Source organism: Phodopus roborovskii, unplaced genomic scaffold, assembly GCF_943737965.1.
Source record: "Phodopus roborovskii unplaced genomic scaffold, PHOROB, whole genome shotgun sequence".
NCBI lineage: Eukaryota > Metazoa > Chordata > Mammalia > Rodentia > Cricetidae > Phodopus > Phodopus roborovskii.
In genome coordinates, this window is record NW_026125278.1 from 10884056 (window position 1) to 10906289 (window position 22234).

The 22234-nt window shown below is 39.6% G+C and overlaps 1 non-coding gene across 1 annotated transcript; it reads left to right on the forward strand.

The window, feature by feature from the left end:
- The first annotated feature begins 276 nt into the window (after nt 1-276).
- On the forward strand, nt 277-395 carry LOC127230797 (5S ribosomal RNA). Its single transcript, XR_007835204.1, has one exon. It is a non-coding gene; the product is annotated as a 5S ribosomal RNA (ribosomal RNA).
- The last annotated feature ends 21839 nt before the right edge of the window (nt 396-22234 follow it).

Sequence of the window (22234 nt, forward strand, 5' to 3'; positions counted from 1 at the left end):
TGAAGATTCTGACTGAATAAATGACTACATTTTTCTGGATTCAATAAACTTATTTTATACAGTATATGACAAAGTATATCATCATTAGGTGAAATGTGAAGTTTAGAATAAAGTAGGAAAAGTCATTGGGACAGTTACCTCACCGTACAAGAAATTTTTCTGTAAATATAAAATTAATTCAAAACTAAAAGGTAAAAAACATATGTAGAAATAAGTTTGAGAAACATCAGTAATATTTAGAGAGGATGAATTCTGGAGCAATCAAAGTAATCTTTAGTCTACGGCCATACCACCCTGAACGCACCCAATCTCATCTGATCTCGGAAGCTAAGCAGGGTCGGGCCTGGTTAGTACTTGGTTGGGAGACCGCCTCGGAATACTGGGTGCTGTAGGTTTAAAAAAAAAAGTAATCTTTATTGTTCATAACATTTTCAGACAATGGTAACTTCAAGGAAATGGGAGAGATAGGGAAGAAGTGAAAGAAAAAAGGCAGGAAGAGGAAGAAAATAATTATCTCAAACCTCTGGATCCATAGAAGAATATATTATTATCATGATTATCCTGGAATGGCTGTATTACTTGCATTTATAAAATAAATAGTAAGAAAAACAATGAGATATTTATTCTTATTTTCATCATCTCTAAGCCATGACCAAGAAATTATCTTAAACTAAACTGGTTAAGATCACATAGTGATATGCTACAGAAAAGATTAAAGTTTATTAAATTCACAAATTGAACTTTATTAAACATTGAACTTTGCAAAGAGAAAATGAGTTGCTTTCTTTCTATGAAATTTTGAGTGGTTTGTACTCCAATAGTGATTTGTTGTGCTTGGAGAAAGTTTTCTTGCAGTTGCTCCTCTGTAGCAGGCTGAGCCCACGTGGACTTCATTAAAAATACTTGTGAATTTCAGCACTCACATTTTTATCTCTTGGATATTGGCTAAGATGAAGTGAGCAGCTATAATTTAAAAAAATATCTCTTCGTATTCTGCACAGTTCATCAACTGGGTCCTAGTAAAAGTCTCACCAAATCCCACCTGATGAAATCATCAGCTTTTAATTACAACTCTCTCTAAAGCTTAAAATCAGTCAAAGACCAAAGATAAGCAATGGCTATTTTATGTAGAAAATAATCCTTTATTTTACTGCTTCATCCTTTTCTGATTCCCTGTCTCCTCTGCACTCTGGGTTTTTAACAAAGCTTCTTTCTGAGAGACTGCCTTCTCTGCTACACCCAGAATTACTCACACTAGAGCTAAGTATACCTGAGCCAACATGTCTGCTGGCCAGGAGGTCCAAGCTGAGGTTTTACCCCAGCTAAAATACCTCACAGAATAAACTAATATAGTAGGCAAGTATAAAGAGGAGAAAGAGTGGCATTCTCATTAAACTTCAATACCTGTGCCATTTATACTGACACTTTAAAGTTTGCTAAGCAAAGCTAAATATCTGTGACTTGAAGCATCTTTTTGTACATCTGGCAAAGCCTCGAGAAATATCCTCTGCTCATTAGCAATTTTAAATTTACAAATGAAACAAGAATTATATTTTAAAAGGATGCATCATTTTCCCCAAGGTAACTCCAGCTGCATGGATATCTGTATTTCCTAACCATGCTAAGTTGACAATCCCAGGAGATGCAGCTCATTAAATGATTAAATGTATCCACATTTCCACATCTACACAAGAGCCTGGCCCAGGGAAGCAACAGTGCAAATTAAATGAGATGATGTGCAAATGCCAAAAGCACTGCAGACTCTCCCACACAGGCACTGCAGAGTCTCCCACAAGGCACTGCAGTCTCACACACAGGCGCTGCAGAGTCTCCCGCAGGGGCGCTGCAGAGTCTCCCACACAGGCGCTGCAGAGTCTCCCACAAGGCACTGCAGTCTCACACACAGGCACTGCAGAGTCTCCCACACAGGCGCTGCAGAGTCTCCCACACGGGCACTGCAGAGTCTCCCACAAGGCACTGCAGTCTCACACACAGGCGCTGCAGAGTCTCCCACACAATCACTGCAGAGTCACCCACAAGGCACTGCAGTCTCACACACAGGCGCTGCAGAGTCTCCCACACAATCACTGCAGAGTCACCCACACGGGAGCTGCAGAGTCTGCAGAGTCTCCCGCAAGGCACTGCAGAGTCTCACACGGGCGCTGCAAACCATTCTGTTGTTGCTATGTGGTTTTTCTCTTCTAAAACTGCTTAGTTTGGATGCAATTGTATGATATCCATTCGTGTTCTTCCTCTCTCTTCTTTCCTTGCTGTTCTTAAGGGTGAGTACAAGTATAGAAGAAAGCTACCAAATTCAAATTTTTGATATAGAATCAAGAAACCCACAACTTTGGTAGATCCAGAAGCAATAATATATTTAAATTAGAATGGAGCAGAAGAGATGACACAAAGAAGTGGTGATTGTAGGTGATGTGGGAGGATGAGGGGTGGGCAAAGAGACATAAGAAAGATATGAAATGAAAAGAGGTCATGACTAAGCTAGGGAAACCCAGCTGACCTCTGCTAGTGGGAGCTCATGGACCCCAGTCTGACAGCTGGGGAATCAGCATAGGACAGAACCAGGCCTCCTGAATATGGGTGTCAGCTGGGCGGACTGGGCAGCCAGTCTATGGGGCCTCTGGCAGTGGAACCAGCATTTATTGCTAGTGCATGAATGGACTTTGGGAGTCCATTCTCCAAGGAGGAATACTCTCTCTGCCTAGATACATACAGGGAGGGCCTGTGTCCTGCCCCAAATGATGTGACAGACTTTGATGATTCCCCCATGGAAAGTCTGACCCTCCATGGGGAGTAGATGGAGGATAGGATGGGAAGGAGAGAGAACTGGGTTTGAGATGTAAAATAAGATTGTTTTAATTTAAATAAACATTATTTTTTGAAAGGAAATGAAATGAGACTTGGGGAAGGCAAATCAGGGGATCAGGTGTAACAGAAAGGTCCAGAGATGGATGGACAGGACAATTACTCAAGCATGTTTTGTTCAAAACGGCCATGTTTATGTCTGGCACTTTATAAGCTAGTTTGCTTTTATTAAAATTAAAAATAAAGTAGGCTTACCCTAGAAGAGGACATGAGAGAAAAAAACTTTTTTAAAAATTGATGTAGGGAAACACTTTTTTCCTGCCTGTATACAAACCTTAATAAAGATCGCCAACACTTGGGAGAATGAGGATCTGAGGAAGGGGGCTTGGTGAGTGGTACAGGTGGCTGGTGCCCAAACTCCAGGTCTCCAAGTCCCTGCGCAGGCACGACTTAAAGCCGAGAAGAATTGTGGGATCTGCTGGCAGACAGGCATGTGTTGTGCTGTTCTTCTGGAGCCACAGAGAATGGCCCAGAAGAGGGGATAAAGCAACTGCATAAGCATGTGGGGAGGAAAGCCTGAGGCTTCCTAAAAGAGTTCCAGCATGTCCCAACAGGGTAGGAAGAGCTGCCAAAAGTTTCTGTTTGCTTTTAATTTCTCATGTACTGTATGAGTTTGCAAAAGCGAGTTGAACCAAACAAAAGCGCCTCAGAATTGGGATGAGGGAATTTGTCTTCAGGCTAACATTATACACTTGACTCTGAGCTTACTCACATCAAGGGGAGCCCTCCCCCAAGGCCTAACAGGTGGTTTGAATGTCTCAGCAGAGGCCAGCATTAGCAAGTACTTATCATCTAACAGCATTGCACAGGCCATTGTGCTAGGATACATAAACATCTTAGTTCCCCCCCCCTTTTTTTTTTTTTAACTTAAGATGAAAAGCAATATCCTTGAATTTTGCTAGGCACATTTTTCCTTTCATGAAAGGTGAGTGTGGATTGAGAAAGAAATTTAGCTCATTTATGATGAAGTAATACTGTTCACAAATGAATTTATTCTGTAAAAACAAATTGTGTCCACTATACTGCTATTTCTGTTGAAACACTTTAGATTTCTTGAATGTATTTGTCATTTCTGACTCCGATAATACTTCCTCCAATGCTTTATCCAGTCCATATATACTGTTGAGAGAACTGGTCAGATTTTTAAACAGAACAATGAAGATCAAATCAGTGATAAAAGTGTTTCCTTTGTGTTTATTTAATTTTACTTTGAAGGCCTTGGTTTTTACTTATTCCATTATCTCACCTGCACCATTCATGAGTTCACCTGACCACACTGAACATTTATATATTGATCTCTTTCCCTGGAGACATCAACACATAAAATAGAAACAAAACTAGCTAGAACAAAGTGCATTCTGTTCTTATTGTTTTGTTCACACCTAGTTACTGCTTTTCTATGCCCACTTGGATGGAAAAGGTATTCTTTCCTTCTGTACATTGACTTTCATTTTGATCAATATATTATTAGCAAATATAGCACAAAGGAGTTTTTGGTTTTTTGATTTGTTTTGTTTTATTTATTTATTTATTTATTATTTATTTACTTATTTATTTATTTTGGTGCTTTGAGGCAGGACTCCGTCTTGATGTCTTGCCTTCTGATTATTGAAATTGCATCCCTTGCAGCAGCTGCTACTCCTTCAGGCTAGGCCCTAAGTAAACACACATGGAGCCAATCTGAGCTCAACCCTCAAAGAGGAGCCGATGCTAGCTGGATCTGCAGTCATAAGCATATCAGTTATGCACACCCTAGAGCTGCCTACCGCCAGGCTATTCATGGATGCATATGTGCAATTAGCTATTGTTTAGCATCCAAAGTTTATATCGCTATGGTAAACAGCCAAATTTCACCATATAGGACCTATGTGACACTTGAATCTTAAACCTCAGCTTATAGTAGTTAGAAATTTCACACAGAATTATTGGTAGCTGATTTTCCCCCCAGGTGAGATTAGAACAGAATTAGAAGTCTCTGTCCACACAGCTCATTTAGTTCCAGTGAAACCTCAGTTATCTCTCATTAACTGGTTGATGGGAGATGTCATTCTGTATATGTTTCTCATACTGGTTAATGAATAAAGCACTGTTGGCCAATAGGAAAGGAAGATAGGAGGGACTAGGAGACAAGGAGGAGAGAGGAAGTAGGAAGGAGGAGTCAAGATGGAGAGACTGGGGAGACCAGACACCTGCCCCACTCCCTGGTAAGGAGACTCATGAAAATACATAGATCAACAGAAATGGGTTAATAATTAAGACAGAGCTAGCCGATAAGAAACTAGTAACCGGCCAACAGCATTATATCAAATACAGAGTCTCGGTGTGTTAAATGGGGCTGGCGCAGCGGCAAGACAGTACCAGGCGGCTGGAGGAAGCTTTCCAATAAATAAATAAATAATAGGAAAGGAACATGTTTCACTCCCCACATCCCAATACCATGCATAGATCTGGAACCAACTTCACTTCTCATGTGCAAAACTGTAACTCTCAAGCCTTACTTACACTACACTCAGTATTCCTCTGTACCCCAGTAAAGATGACCTGTACATCCTGGTCTCTCAATAACATCAAGACATCACCAGGAAAAAAAGAACAGAGATCCAATAACTTTCTTCCCTAGCTCTTTCTCTGTTGGCAAGGATAAAAGGCTAAAAGCATGCTAGTCTCATAATAGTCTGCAATGCTTAAATACAGAATGTCCTGCAGAGGTGTGGTCCTTAGTGCAGGTATTTTCAGATCTGCTATTTATGGAGATTAATTGGAAAATAAGAATTCTGACATCATCATTGGTAGGTTCATAATTTGATGATATAATGAAAGCTGAAGGTTATGAAGCATTTAGGTCCTTATCAAAAGAAGTGGGTTCTTGGTGGGTGTGCCCCAAAATGATATATCTTGCCCCCCAACCTCTGCCATCCTCTCTTTGGTCTGTTCAACTATCACCAGACTATCAGCTTTGTTCTGCTCCACACCTTCTGCCATGAGGCCCAGCAACGATTGTACAAATGCCAACGGGATGAAACCTCTGAAACTATCAGCTGAAATAAATTCTTCTTCCCTTAAATAATTTCACTCAGATGTTGCAGAGATAAAAGGGTGACAGCCATGTGGCTATTATCAGATAGTCAATACTATGTTTACCTGAAAACAAACATGGTCATACTAGTATAATCTGATTAAGGATCATGGTCTGTGTGTGAGAGGGGTTCAGGGATTGGAGAATGAGATAATGTGTCATTAATAAGAAAGGGATATTTTCTTCCTTTCTTTATATTGATATCTTCCAGAAGTCTACAAACATCAGATATTACCAAACAAGTACACATAACACACACACACACACACACACACACACACACACACACACACACACACCCCAATATGATAGAGTAAAACATGACAAGAAATGTGGTAAAAGGGACTTTATAGATCCACAAGGATTGTTCTCTTAAATCTATTTCAAGAAGAGTATCTACATTTCTCTTAGGGATACGATTTCAAATAAACACATTCTAGATAGAATTTTAGAAATTTTACAGGCCTTGATAGAAGATAATACATTGAGGCAAAAAAAAAAAAAAAAAAAAAAAAAACCATATACTAGGATACTCAATCATACTATAGGTTATAAAGAATAAAAATGTATATGTTTTATGTACATTCAAGAAAGAAGGCAGTAAATTGAAAGGAAAGCAGAGATGGTTTTGTGGGAGGGCTTGCTGGGAGGAAAGAGAATGGGGAAATGATTTTATTACCTTATAACCTAAAAGGTAAAATAAACAACCAAAAAGAAAGGCAAACAGAGACCACATTTTGCTCTTAGCTTCATAGTCAAAAGCAGCAAGACTTTACAGAACAGTCGGTGACAAGACATGATCCCTGCTGAAAACAGTTACAGTTAGAAGACCACTGCATCACTATAGCTGTGACTTACAGTGAGTTCCTTTCCTTTGTTGTCATTAGCATTTAGGAGCTCAGTTGTCTTGATTCTTATTTTAAATGTGGTATACAGGAGAGGACACTGTAGTTAAGATATATTGTATGAGAGAAGAATCTATGTTCAATTAAAACAAAAGAAAGAAATGTGACATACAACTTACTGGGTTACATGTAATTAGCTATTACTATTACTTTCCTATAAATACTTTCATCAGTAAAGGATTTTTTTCAATTATGAAGTGCAATGTGATGGGAAGGAAGAAAGAAATGAGAAGACAGGTTTGAAAGAAGGTAAATTAGATGTGGCAGATCCCTCAATTGGAATAACCTGATATTCTCAGAAGCAGTTTCACAGTGTGTTTCAAGGATGTGAGGGACCACCACCCTTGGTTATAGGCTATTGTTCTTTACTCACAACCTAGGTGCGTACACATTAGATGGAAATGGATGGATCTTAGATCAGAACCTTTCGACAAACCCCAAACAAGAGTGTTGATTATCTCCTCAATAACCGTGGCTATGTGTTTTCCCTGACTAAAGGGGTGGTCAATGGAAGGGTAGTTGGTTCATACTGTAGAAACATGTAGGCAGCAGCTATATGACACCCTCTTGAACATCTCTTAGAAAACTAGAATTGATCAGGAAAGAAAAGTCATAGAAATCAACATTGTAATTCTGCTTGTGAAAATTAGCAATGTGTGCATGCATAAAACATTTGGGGGGCTGGAGAGATGGCTCAGTGGTTAAGAGCACTGGCTGCTCTTCTGGAGGACCTAAGTTCAACTCCCAGCACCACATGGCAACTTACAGATGTCTGTAAACCCTATCCCAGAGGATCCAATGCCTTCTTCTAACCTCTGTGGACAACTGGCATGTATGTGACTCACAGGCACACATGCAGGAAAAACACCCACACACACAAAAGAATAAAGTCTGAAAACAATGCATGCTTTATAAATGTCAAAGGCAGAAACCAGGGAATGAATGTGGATACCTATGGGGGAGAAGAATCAAAAGGTCTATGAATGAGGAGAAAATGTCACAAGAGGAGCTTTGCAAACCCTGCTGATGGTAAGCCAGGAAGGAGTTTAAGGGCCTCAGAAATTGGCATATCAGATAAAGAAAGGAGGGAGTAGAGAAGAATGGAGGCAATAGAAGCAGAAGTGGAAATAGGAAAATAATGACAGCAGTGCACGGAGCATTTGGATGTAGAATAAAATCACAGTTGTAGCTTGGGGTGCTGGGATCACAGAAGCAAAGAGCATGAGCTTAAGACAGAATATGCACGAAAATAGGGAGCTTCCAAATTGTTCCCCTCCCCCCCCCCCACCAAGCCTCTGAGTCTATCCTGACTTATTTATGCCATCTACTGGTGTTTCAGTTACTTGTCTTGCCCAAGTTCACTCACTGTTAGATTTGGACAATTTTCCAATGGTTAGAGAACAAATACAGAGAATGTTCACTATGGTTCTCAGCTTCTGGTGGTAGTTTCAGTCTCTGAAGCAAACAGAATGGTATGTGCTGAGCTATTCCTTGTTAGTGGGACTTGACAAAATTAATCTCTTCTTTGAAGTAACCTTGGGAAAGAAAGAATGTGGCTTCTGACAGAGAGGAGAAAGAACTTAAGAACTCTCTATGAAGAACAATGCAGAGAGTTCTCTGGAGTTGGAAACCTGACTTAGGTTGGTGGTCCCTCTTTATCCAGAACGTGCTTGTATGACTTCACTGTTTAAAATTCAAACATGTCCACTCATTGGTTTGTTTCTCAGCTACCTAAGCTTTCAAACAAACCTGGAATGCTTTTTTTTTCTTCCCTGAACCCTATGACACTGATATTCCATGTGTCCTTGTTTTATATTGCCATTGACTTCCTTCTTAATTTCCTCATTTTTCAACATATTCTCTAGCTTGATTCATCAAGAATAATAAATGTCAGAGTTTTCAATGTCATCCCAGATGCCTGTTTAGTACCTGACAATCTACTTGAACACGTGTAGAAATTCAATCTTATGTCTATGACTAAGCAGGAATCACCCATTAATAAATGTAAATTTCAACAGCAACAACAATCCTATCTCATTCTACAGTCCCTTCATGGCAGGACATTGAATGATGCTGGCTCTTTGCTCGCTCATGTTTAGAATCTATCTCTCTCAAGGAGAAAAATCAAGCAACTTATTTATGGAGCAAAAGTAACTGAGTATAATCAACGGCCATCCTTTTTATTTCTTTATATTTTTGGTAGTGTAGTTATTAAGCAGCTGAAGTTAATTCCAGTCATAGACTGTCTCAGGATGTTTCCACCAAAGTCCACTTGGCCACAGTATTTTTACTATGAGGAAAAAATTTATTGACTCTCCTGAGAACCCTCAATATAAAGACTTGATTCTGTAAGTCAGGGATCAGAAAGCTATAGCCATAGGCCAAATCTGTCCTCCCATCTGTTTTTATACAATCTTTTAAAATAAATTAAAATATTATTTTATGAACCATGGAAGTTACATAAACTTCAGATTTCAATATTCATAAGTAAAGTAAGTCCCTTTGGAACATTACCACATTCATTCATTTGCTCTTTGTCTGGCTATCATACTATAAGAACATAGCTAAGTAGTTGCAGCAGACACCCATGAAACCAAAACCATTTACACACACACACACACACACACACACATACACACACATGCATGTGCACACACTTGCATGCACACACAGGTACATGCACACGCACACACACATACAGGCACACTCATACACACGCATGTGCACACACTTGCATACACACACACACAGGTGCACACACACTTGCATGGTGTATGCATACATGAACACACACACAAATGCTGGCCTCTACTTTCATGTTTAGTGGGAAGAACAGCTCGACATTTGAAAGAGTGCCGCAAGGTGATGAGGTCAGCCCTGAAAGTCTGCTGACCTTGCTTCCTCACAGATTTCATCACAGTAACTACACATCAGAAACTGGAGCTGCTTTCTTCAAAGTTCAACTTGAAATTTACCATAAAGAATGGAAGGGTTAGTACTAGATACTTTCAACACATCACTTGGGATCCTTATTGGAGTCATATATACAGTAATGGCAGAAACCTGGCAGAGAGGCTTCTTGACTTCACTGTTGGTCTGGTTTCTTTAGGGCTTTTTGTATGAGCTCGTATTTCATGGTGTCTCTGAATGCCCATTTTTATATCATTAGCCATGGCCAGCTTTACTTCCCTGCTTTGTTTCATCTTACAAGAGTATTGCGGTAAATAAGGATCAGGATAAACAAATAGGCCGAATAGATGTTTATTCAGGGAGAAATAACTTACATCCTAGACAGATGAACACCAGGAAATTCAACCCGATCCTCTCCTGTCCGAGTCACGCCAGAAAGAGAGCGCCTTTCCTGGCCCCTCCGACCTCCTTCCACTGGTCACTTCTGCCCATGGCTCCACACCCCAATGGGCGTGGTCAGTGCCACAGAAGGACTATCTCACTACAATTCCCCTTTTAGTCTAAAGAAAAGATTTAGGCTTAATACAAAACTATATACAAAACAGTGAATAACAAGTGTGCTCCAAGAAAAGGAAAATCGAGAACAAAATGACCTACATATCCAGTCCTAGGGTGAGGGCACAATGGAGTTTACAATAGAGTTGTCCTAAGCTGGAAAACGTAAGTCTAGTACCTAATATATCTAACTAGGAAGAGAGAATAGTAGTTGTGATAGTTTAATCTTCAACCTCATCAAGACCTGAGAAGGAAATTAACAATACTAGAGTAGACAGGAAATGCGGATGGACAACTTCCAAAAGATGCAGCAAGGACAGAAACAGCAAGCCACCTGAACAGTCACCCTAGGTCTCACAGCGACGTTGGTACACCCAGATTTGGCTAAGGCCAAGAGAACTTGACAGACCACAACAACAGCTGGGAAATAGAATGGCTATCTTACCCTGACTTGGCAAGGTCAAGCAGTCTTCTATATTCAAGAGACATGCCTTAAACATACACATATAGAAATAATGGGATATGTCATTCTGTAAATATGTTTCTCTTATTGGTTTATGAATAAAGCCCTGTTGACCAATAGGAAATCAAGATAGGCGGGACTAGGGGACAAAGAGGTTTCAGGGAGAGGTAGGAGGCAATTCAAAATGTAGGATAGATAGAGAAGAACTCCAGACCCTCTCTCAAGTAAGATAAGACCACGTGGAAACACTTAGATCAATAGAAATGGGTTAATATTTAAGACAGAGCTAGCAAGAAAAGCTAGTAACAGGCCAACAGAATTATATCTAATACAGCATCTCTGTGTGTTATTTGGGGCCAGTGTGGCTGTGGGACCAGGCTAGTGGGAAAACATGCTTGTACATAGAAAAGCTAATAATAAAACACTATAGACAGTAACCAAAATAAAAGGAAAAGCTAGTAGAAGCAGATAAGTAGTATATTAGATATTATAGGAATATAGAAATATTCCTATTGAATATAGGAGTTACATTAAAACTAAACATAAAAAGGTTAATAATAACAATGGACTCAAATAAGATGCCTTGCAATCCTAAGGGTTTTTTAAAATTTCTAAAAGTCAAATGTTACATGAGAAAAAAAAAATCTAGTAAGACTATACTGTAAATTATTTGAAGTCAAATGAGTATGTGAGGATTTCAAAACACTTATGTTTGTACACTGGAAACATCCAGAAACAATAATGGTGTCTCAAAGCATCCACAGTCAAAGAAGTGACCATGATGAAAATTAGAATCTACAAAAAATGGAAAAATTGCCAGGTGGTGTAAGGAGTATTGTTTTTCCTCCCGCAGCCTAGTCTTGTCCCGCCGCCGCGCCAGCCCCAAATAATACACAGAGACTCAGTATTAGATATAATTCTGTTGGCTCGTTACTAGTTTCTTATCAGCTAGCTCTGTCTTAAGTATTAACCCATTTCTATGTATTTCCACGTGGTCTTACCAGCGAGAGGCGGCTGGTGGTTCTATTCTCTCCAGACTTTCCATCTTGACTCCTCCTTACTACTTCATCTTTCCTCATTGTTTCCTAGTCCCTCCTCTCTTGCTTTCCTATTGGCCAACAGTGCTTTATTCATTAATCAGTATGAGAAACATACATACATAATGACATCTCCCATCATGTCCTCTTTTCTGTCTAAAACAAAAGGAAGGTTTTTAACCTTAGCATAGCAAAATATATCACACAACAGTTACAAGTAAGAATCACAGTTAACAACATTTAGTTCATTAACATTTAGCAAGATTAAAATAAACTATTCTATCAAGGTGGTGGTGGGGCACACCTTTAATCCCAGCACTCAGGAGGCAGAGGCAGGTGGATCTCTGTGAGTTCGAGACCAGCCTGGTCTGCAAGAGCTAGTTCCAGGACAGGCTCCAAAACCACAGAGAAACCCTATCTCAAAAAAACAAAAAAAAAGGGGGGGTGGATAATAAAATTATGGCATATTAAAATAACTGGAATGCAGGAAGCATGATATAGGGGAAAATTATATCTTTGACTGAAAGCTCTCAAATTAAAAAAATTGAAAACACAATCTGATTATAAACTATAAGAGCCTGGAAAAACAACAAGTTATCCTTCCCAAAAAGGACAATGAAAGAAATAGGAACATAAAAGCAAAAGTCAACATATTGTAGAACACAGATCTGAGGGAAAAGAATCAAAACTAAATGTACTTTGGGATTTTTTTAATTATTTTAAAGACCTACATAAACAACGTGTTAAATGTCTTCCTATGTGTGAAATTCTCAAAAAGCCAAAGTTTAATGACATAAAGCAAATCAGTCACTGCCTTGAGCTGGGAACTAGCAGACTGTTCAGCAGAACATGAGGCAAAGCTATGGACTAGGGATCAAGTCTCCTCAAGGACTTCTGTGCTACAAGTTTGGTTCTCAGGGCAGCGCTAGTGGGAAGCTTGAAGCCCATCAGATATGGAGCTTACTGGAATGGTCTAGGTCACTTGGGACATGCTCTCTAAAGCAACTGTGGTAGCAAGCCTTTTCCTCTTTCTCTTCACCTTCTGACCATGAGGTGAGCAAGCAGTTTTGCTTTACCATGTGGATCCAACCAGTCAGAGACTAAAGCCACCAAAACTGTGAACCCAAAACAATCTTTTCTCCTTGCAAGCTGATTTATCTCAGCCATTTTCTAGCACGACACAGACCTAACACAAGCAGTGAGATTGACCTTGGTGTAAGTTGTAGAGTGGCATGCAAATACCAAAGTCCATCAAACTATAGAACTAACACAGGTAAATATGGTATGTGGACTATACCCTAACAAAAATATTAAGAAGTTAAAGTGAGAAGGATCTCGCCCCATGGACTATCCAGATGAGTCCATCTGATCCCCACTCCATCCCCAGTAACCCTCCACCTTTTAAATCTACCACATAGCCCACATTCAATGCCTGGATCACTCACACTTGCCCTGCTTCCAACCCACAGCCTTTGTCAGAACCCACCCTGCTCAACTCAACTTATATATTCCTCCAGCTTCACATCCAAACTCTGTGCCAACTAGGTCTTATACATCTTGTGCAGGAGGATATCGAGACAACTTCACTTGATTCACCCTCTCCATATTTATCCCAGGTCCCACATCCAGTGCCCCAGTTAAGTATGGACAGCCATGCTCACTCTCCACAAGCCACAAGCCTCTCACAGACCTCATCTCTGCCTAAACAGGTCCTGCACATCTTGTGACAGAATGTATCCAAGTGAATCTGCCTGACCCCCCTCCTCCACACATCCTCCTCAATCTCAAGATCAAACTCCAGGATGCACATCCTGCATGGCAGTCTAGTCCCATGTGTCCACCTTCCCTTGTTCTACCTAAGCCATATCTAACCTTTTGATTTTACCCGGCTCATGCATAGTGCTCTATCCCTCAGTCTTATGTGTCCATATCAGTCACCAAACAAAAGAAATCCATATGCCTAGAACTCATGACAAAAAATACAAACAATATGAAAGATCCAGGCAATATTTATGCCACTAAATCCACCAAGCTTATAGAAATGTTCACTAATGAGAATTATATAGACTACTGGTTCCCAACCTTCCTAAAACTTCAACCTATTAATACAGTTCCCTTATCTTGTGGTAACCTCTAACCACAGAATTATTTTCACTGCTATTTCATAACTGTAATTTTGTTACTGTTATGAATTGTAATTTAAATGTTTTTAGAGATAGAGGTTTACGAAAGGAGTCACGACCCATGGGTTGAAAAGCACTCACCTAGATGAACTCCAGAATATAATCACATAAATGTCACCAAAGAATTCAAGGACTTTAAAGAAGACACAGGAAAATATTTCAAAGAATTTAGAGAAAAATTAAAGAAAAAATGCCAAGTGATGACTGTAAGGAGTAAGGTTTTTCCTCCCACCGCTGGTCTGGTTCTGCCGCCGCACCAGCCCCAATTAACACACTGACACTCTGTATTTGATACAATGCTGTTGGCCCGGTTACTTGTTTCTTATCGGCTAGCTCTGTCTTAATTATTAACCCATTTCTATGTATTTCCACGTGGTCTCCTTACCAGGGAGTGCAGCAGGCCTCTGGCCTCCCCGGTCTCTCCATCTTGACCCCTCCTTACTACTTCCTCTTTCCTCCTTGTCCCCTAGTCCCTCCTATCTTCCTTTCCTATTGGCCAACAGTGCTTTATTCATTAAGCAGTATGAGAAACATATATGCATAATGGCACCTCCCATCAGATGACCAAGAAGACGCAAGCTTGGGGCTGATGGGAATGACAAAAGACTATACAGGATTTGAAAACTAAATTCAATAAATAGGTAGAAACGTTGAAGAGATCTCAACTTGAAATGAAATCTTGGTAACCCAACCAGAAAGCTCAAGGGAAATCCTTAACAGGAAGCACGGATAGAGCAAACGACAGAGTGGTGGGGACTCAAAGTGCAAGGTTGTTCTTCCTAAGGGTGTTTACTTATCGATAGTAGTAAATGTGTGTCTGAGGTAAGACAGCAAATGACAAAAATCCATGATCATTTTTGTTTAACACCTTTGACCTAAAGGGTACACACTGGATCAAGAGAAGAGCATGGAACTGAAACTGAAAATGTGAACCTATATTCAAGTCCTGGTTTACCAGACATGAGCTAGCTGACCTTCACATGAAATTATCTCTGCCCGTAAGCTCACATTCGACTACTCCCCATCGTTTTAATGATGCGTCTATACAGACAACAAAGAAAAGCAGCCACAGTTTTTGAAGTGCACTAGTGGCTTTCTTTGCTTTGACTTTGATGGGGGCCTAAGATTATAGTGTTATGTCATATAAATTAATAAATAAAAATCAAGAGAATGAATGGACCATTAGTCCTATAATCCTATGTACTATTCTAAATTTCTGCAATGTACTCCTAATAATTGGTATTGAGGAACAGCCGCAGTAATAAATGTGCTAGGAATATAGCAGAATTAGTATATTGTGGGTCTACAAGTTATAGTGCTTCTGAATGAAGTTCATTTATTTTGTGACTAGTAGAAAACAGGAAACTACTAGCTGAACAGAGCCAGCTAGCCACCAACCTGGTCATCATTACTCATTACGCTCCACAGGCCAGAACTAAGACCACTCCCCTAGGCAGCACTGTCCCTGATTATCCTTCTCGTCTACCCCCACTGTTCACTCCCTCTCTCCTTAGCTCTGTCCTGTCCTTCCTCTTGCATCCTCCTCTCTTCTTGACCCCTCATTTCCCTCTCCCCTTCCTCTATGCCCAGATCTCATGGCCAGTTGTGAGCCTCTTGCTGCTTGGTCACCTGGGATGAAACTGAAGAAATGTAATTCTTGATTCTCTGCCCACAGTCATGCCATTTGATACAACACATGGCAAGCTGGGAGACACTGTCTATATTTGACACATTTACTCATTTTGAATGACATGAAAAGCAGATTAAATTTTATTCACTGTTTTGATCTTGGCTATAAAATTATGGTTAGAGAGCTAAACGTTGAAATAAAAGAAAAATATGGTTCATATCTTACAGGTTGCCAATGTATTTTTAAAATGTTTATTCTACCATTGGGTTACCAACAATATTTCCAAAATCCAGTTGATGTATTTGACACCTTATAAGGTGTAAACTTCACATTAGATATTTATACTCTACAGAGTTTTAACTGCACCTCCTATATTTGTAAAAATCAATATTGAGATTTTTTAACTTTATAGTATTACAGAACTTCAGACCTTGAAAATACTTTAGATTAATCTTCTGAAGTTCCTTATTTTAAAAATATATAAAATTTAGAAAACTAAATCTTGCAGAAACAAACAAAAAAAAGAGCAAAATAAATAGTAAAGCAAAATATCACATGCAGACTTTCAGAACCCTCTGTTAATTCCCCCTTACTCATTCTGTGGATTCTAGGAGGAGGAAATGCCCTAAATGGTAGTGAATCTATTAAATAATTATTATGGGATGGAAGGGATTGATTTTTGTGAAATGTATGCAGAAGTTCATTCTTGCAAATTACCATTTAGGTGATTTTTCAAGATGAGTGTTTTCTATGTCTATGGAATGCAAAGGAAATGTAGCCCAGATTAGTTCTGGGTGTTGTATAAATGAAACAAGACTGGAGAAAAAGTAAAATTAGCACTTCAAGAGAAGCTGAAGCTGAGATGCTCATGCTTAACACAAAGAAAGTGTGGCTTTCTAGCTACAAATTGATGACAGAAGCCATGTTCTAGCATGCGTGTCTTTGGCATGGCTACAAATCAATTAACTTTCACTGTCTAAAGCAAGTGGAGCCTCTAGTAGTTCCTTCGGCTTAATCCCCATGGTTTGCTCAGCCTGCTTTCTTACAGCACCCAGGACAATCAACCCAGGGCCTTCTCACATGAATCATCAAAAAATTGCAACACTTTTGCCCACAAACAAATCTGGTGGGGCATTTGCTCCAATGGCATTCCCTCTTTGGAAATGACTCTAGCTTCTGCCAAGTTGACATAAAAGGACACAGCACAGATAGGGCCAGAGCTTCTGTGGATACCTGCGGGGAAAGAACACAGATGTTCCCAGAAGATTGAGCGAGAACTAAAAATTTTAAAGATTTATACAGTCTGGAGAAATTCCCTATGGAGGGATGCTTTCTCAGCCTAGATACAGGGGGAGGGTCTGCATCCTGCCCCAAATGATGTGACAGACTTTGATGATCCCCCATGGGAGGCCCCACCCTCTCAGAGGAGTGGATGGGGGGTGGGATGGGGAGAAGGTTGGGAGAATGACAGGGCAAGAGAGAAAGGGAACTGGGATTGGTATATAAAATAAGATTGTTTATAATTTAATTTAAATTAATAACAAATAAATAATTTTTAAAGAAATCTTCCACTTAATAGAATATAAATGTAGGCAAAGATGGCATTGTGCATGTGTGGGTGTGTATATTGCATGTGCTCGTGTGTGCACATGTGTATGTGCATGTGTGTAAGACAATACTGCTCTGAAAGTCCATATTATTTGCTGTCTAACCCACCCAAGGTAGAAAAGCCTAGAAAAATACCATAATATTCAGATTAACTGAAGAACATCTGCTAATTCAGAGCATGTTACTAATCCAGCCAATAAATCACAAATGCTTTAATAGACATTTTCTGTGTTGAGAGAGCACCTCATCTTTCTTATGAGTCTTGGATGAAATAATGCATTGTTTTTAGTTTATCTACTATACTTATATCTCCTCCCAAGGACTCCCAGCCATGTTTGTTTGAAGTCCTACTGCTTTTAAAATAATCTTAATAAATATTTTTCATTTCATCTCAAAAATCAAAGATGAAAAAGTGAGAATTCCTTAAAAGTTAGGCTGACTCTTGTCAAGGGCTCTCAGGGAAACAAAACCTTTCTCCTGCACTTTAGAGATTTAACAATGAACTGTTCTTTGGAAAGCAAATGGCACCCACGCTACACACACCTTAGCAAATCTCCTTTAGTGAAGAAGAAATCAAACAACAGCAAAGCTTTTGCCTTGGAAAATGGGGCAGAGCCAAGCCCAGCTCCATTGCTGTGTTCATCCTTTCCCACAATGCCCACATTTTTGTAGGCGATGCAAGAGTGCATTAAAAACAGTATTTGATCTGTGGAAATTCCTGTTCAAAGTAATTGCCATTCTTTTTTACATCATCAGAAAGAGGATATACCCATAATGCACAATGCCATAAAATAAAAATCATTGTCATAAGAGAAGGATCATGCAAGAACTAGCAAGAGAAGTAATTCAGGTGGTATTTTAAGTGACATTCTCGGTGAAGATCAGTAAGAAGCCCCCACTTGAACAATTCCATGGGGGTTAGTAGAAACAACAATTGGCCCTGCCTCTTAGGCTCCGAGAGCAATTGAGGAAATTGCTCAAAGCCATGGACATGCTTCCTCGGTTTAGGAGTGGAGAGGGGCAGAAAGGTTGGAATAAAAGTTTTAGGGAAGGAAAGAAAGTGTTATCAATGGTGAGCTTTCCCTCGCTGACCCATCCTCACCTTTCCATCCAATGTCATCTGCATCACCAGAGTCCCCCAACAGGACACTGTCCCTTGCTCATCCTTCAGCTATTTCTTCTTCCCCTGCGTTGGGTCAGAGAAGGAAGAGGCGGCTAGAGAATGTGTAGACCAAGAGGGCATGTCCAGGTTCCTCCAACTCTCTGAAGCTTGAGGGCTGCAGGTTGTAAGTCTGTGGAAATGAGCCCTACACACACTTCTCACCGGGAAGCCCTGGCTGCAGTGACAGCTCCCTCCAAGGAAGTTCCAGCCTTTGGTCTCCTCATATCGTCCTGAAGGTGCGGGTGATTTCCAGTTGGCTGACCCATGTCTTCATACTGTTATTTGCCTTCTCATTGTTCTCCTAATTTAGTAGCTAAATGCCTATCATTTCCTCACACCAGTGACTAAGGTTGCTTCCCAGCTTCATCTTTCTTGACTTTCCCTACATTGCTAAATGGTTGCTTTTCTAATCTCAGTTAGCTCTTACTGTGTCAATAGGTCGCATCCTATTAGCCTCAGACCTTTTCCTAATCATGCTGTCTCTTCAAAATATTATTGAACATCCATCGTGTGGAGAAACCCCACTGATAAATCCCAGACATGAAAACACTCCAGCAGAGTATGTGCCTGTGCTAAATAACTGACATAGAGTGTAATAATTTCAAGACATGGCTACTAAAGGCAGCACCTAGAGTGTCACAAGGTGACTGAGTAAAGACACGAGTCACTCATGGCACTACAGGAAAAGCATGGTGGCAGGAAAAGAAAACTGCCTAGCCATGTTGCCTATATACTCGGGGAGTTGAAAAGAAATAAGTGAGCCCAGGCTAATAGAATCCTCAAAGGTCAACACTTACAGCCTTCAAACCACACCTGCAGCTGCCCAGTGACATATTGCTAAGCTCCGTTTCCCAGTGGCCACAGCCATTCCAAATAGCACCATGAGCTGGGGACCAAGAGTTGAAACATGTAAGCCCATGGAGTCTGTTCATATTCAAACCACATCTTACCTGACACTAGCAACTCCCTGAGTTCTCAGGCCTTGACCTTCAGAACGAGAGTTACACCCAACATTTTCCGATCCTGAGACACAGGGTAAGAGCAGCCAAAAGCCAGTGCCCAGTCATCCATTTTGCAGATGGCTACTAAGGACTGTATCTTCATAATTATGTACACAATTCAAATAATGTTCTCTCTCTCTCTCTCTCTCTCTCTCTCTCACACACACACACACACACACACACACACATACACAACACATACCAATCAATCCCTACCTGCCAACCTCTATTTTTTTTTTCTGTTTTTCTGAATAACCCTGAGAAGCAGCTCATTCTAGGAAGTCTAGACTTAGGACTGCATAACTGAAAAGAATCCATTGCAAACCTTTATGGTTCAAGTGTTGTCGGGAAACAAGTGTTTATTATCATTTTTAGAGCAAATTATTCTAGTAGACAATTTTCAAATTATAAGTCCTTTTTTTTTCCTTATTATTATTACATACATTTTTTTTAACAAAACCTCAGAATTAGCTTGTCTACATCTCTCCACATTGCACAGCAACAGCCACTAGGGGGCAGATATGACCAAGACATTTAATAAGTTACTACACCTGCTTTAAAATTTAGCCCATTTGAAATAGTGCCTTTTTGTAGTCAAATGTATCTATTATATGTCATGTAAAATAAAAGCCCTGACATTTATTTGATAATTCAACTTTAAATATTTCTTTTTCATAAGCTATCAGATTTTATCTTTGTTCTCAATTATCATCAAATTAAATTTACGATAAAGGGACGTAGCACACTATGAGTTTGTTATTGTACCGGCCTGGCAGTAGCTGTTAGCTCCTTCGTTGGCATTTTTCAGTGCAGGTATTTGTAGTCTTGTGTGGTATATTTATTAGTAGTTTCATTTAAAAACAAATCTTTAAAAAAAAGTACTGCAAGATGGGTGGGCAAGATGTCTTAGTTGTGGTTTCTGCTGCTGAGGAGACATCATGACCATGGCAACTCCTATAAAGGAAATCATTTAATTGGGGCTGACTTACAGGCTCTGAGGTTTAATCCATTATCTTCATGGTGGGTACCATGGCAGTGAGCAGCCAGATATGGTGCTGGAGAAGGAGCAGAGAGTTCTATGTCTGGACTGGCAAGCAACAGAAAGGAAAGCTTGAGCACTTAAAAACCTCAAAGCTGACTCCCAGTACACACTTCATCCAACAATGCTGTGCTTCCTAATAGAGCCACTCCTTGTGAGCCTAGAGGGCCCATTTTCATTTAAACCACCAGCATGGGGAAATATGAATTTTATATTTTTACTTATTTATTTTCCTGCCAGGGGTCCAGCCTGATGTCATGAAAGGAAGAAATCTGACCACCAGTTGGATTGCACTAAAGTAGCCATGAATAGCTCAAGTTGTCATTATTTACACTTTAACAGAATTTTTTTCTACCAGATTAACATAAACAGCTTTATTATTGGCTCCTATTTTTGACTTTTAAGAAACGTATCATATTTTAGGAAATGCATCTTTAATGCATTATTAAAGTTCCTATTGTTCCCCTTTATGCTTCCCTAAATACACTTCCCCACCCATAAGCAACCTTATACTAGACATAGAGTTCAGCATTTTTGCACACTTAACTAAATACGGTACTCACTTCAGCTGGAAGCTACTTGCAGTTGCAAAGTTAAAAAGTAATAAACATGTGTAGAATGCTTTAAGGACAACAAAATTCAAACCCAAACAGTTCTTTATGTCTGCAAAATAAGAGGGTCCAAAGTCTCAATATCTCTGTAAAATGCAGTCTTTGATAAGGTGCTCTTTTACCATCCCACTATACCATTCTCCTCCCACCAATGGAAATCCACACCAAGGCAAAAATATATAACAAAACAGTTATCAAATAATAACCACAGTTAATAATATTTAGTCCATTAACATTTAGCATGCTTTAAAGAAAATATTTCATCATCTATCCTATCTTTATGGGTCTAAAGTCCTATATGCAACATATCCTTAATCCTAACTAAGGAAAACTATAACCATAACTATCTGCCTTCAACTCCCTCAAATACCACAGAAAGATATGAATAAACTCTAGAAATGACAGAGACAACTAGCCTGGTCAGTCACCTGAAGTTCTTCTGTAATCTTCCATCTTCAGCCTATAGGCCAAAGTGTCTGTGTCTGGCAGACTCTTTAGCAAAGCAAGAAATTTCAAACTGCCCACCTGTATTGACAGTTTGTCAGTCACCTTTCTCTGTGTCCTGCAGACTGTCTGGCAGACTCTTACATGAAGCAAGAATTCTGTAGCAATGTCCATCTTGAATCAGCAGTCACTTTTCTGTGGGTTCTGAATGTCCAGTTTATACAGCATAGAGTCAAACAGTCTAGACAAGAGCAGTATCTTGTCCAAATGGCTAGTCTTGCCATATTGGAAGTAAATTCCACAACGAGTTTCTTTGATGCCCATCTTCCTTTCTGCCAGGAGTACTTGGGCCTCACTGTTAGGAAAACCCTAAATCATTTTAAATGCCATATTCTGTAGGTCTTTGAAAGGTTTGAAGAATGCCTATTCATCTCAAATACATCTCTGTATATCTAGAAAACCTAACTAACTTAACTATAACTTTTGACTATCATAGGTAACTATCTATAATCTGTACTTAATTATACATTACATTTTTTAAATGAGCTATATAAGCACAATACCTAAACAAGAGGAGAAATATGCATGTCACAAAATTGACCTTAAATTGTATCAATAAATGAAAATCCATTCCAAAACAAGGTATTCACTTCTATATCATAATCTCCTTTTTACCTTTAAAGAGAGATTGGTTGTTATCATTAACCATTTATAACCAACCCCATAT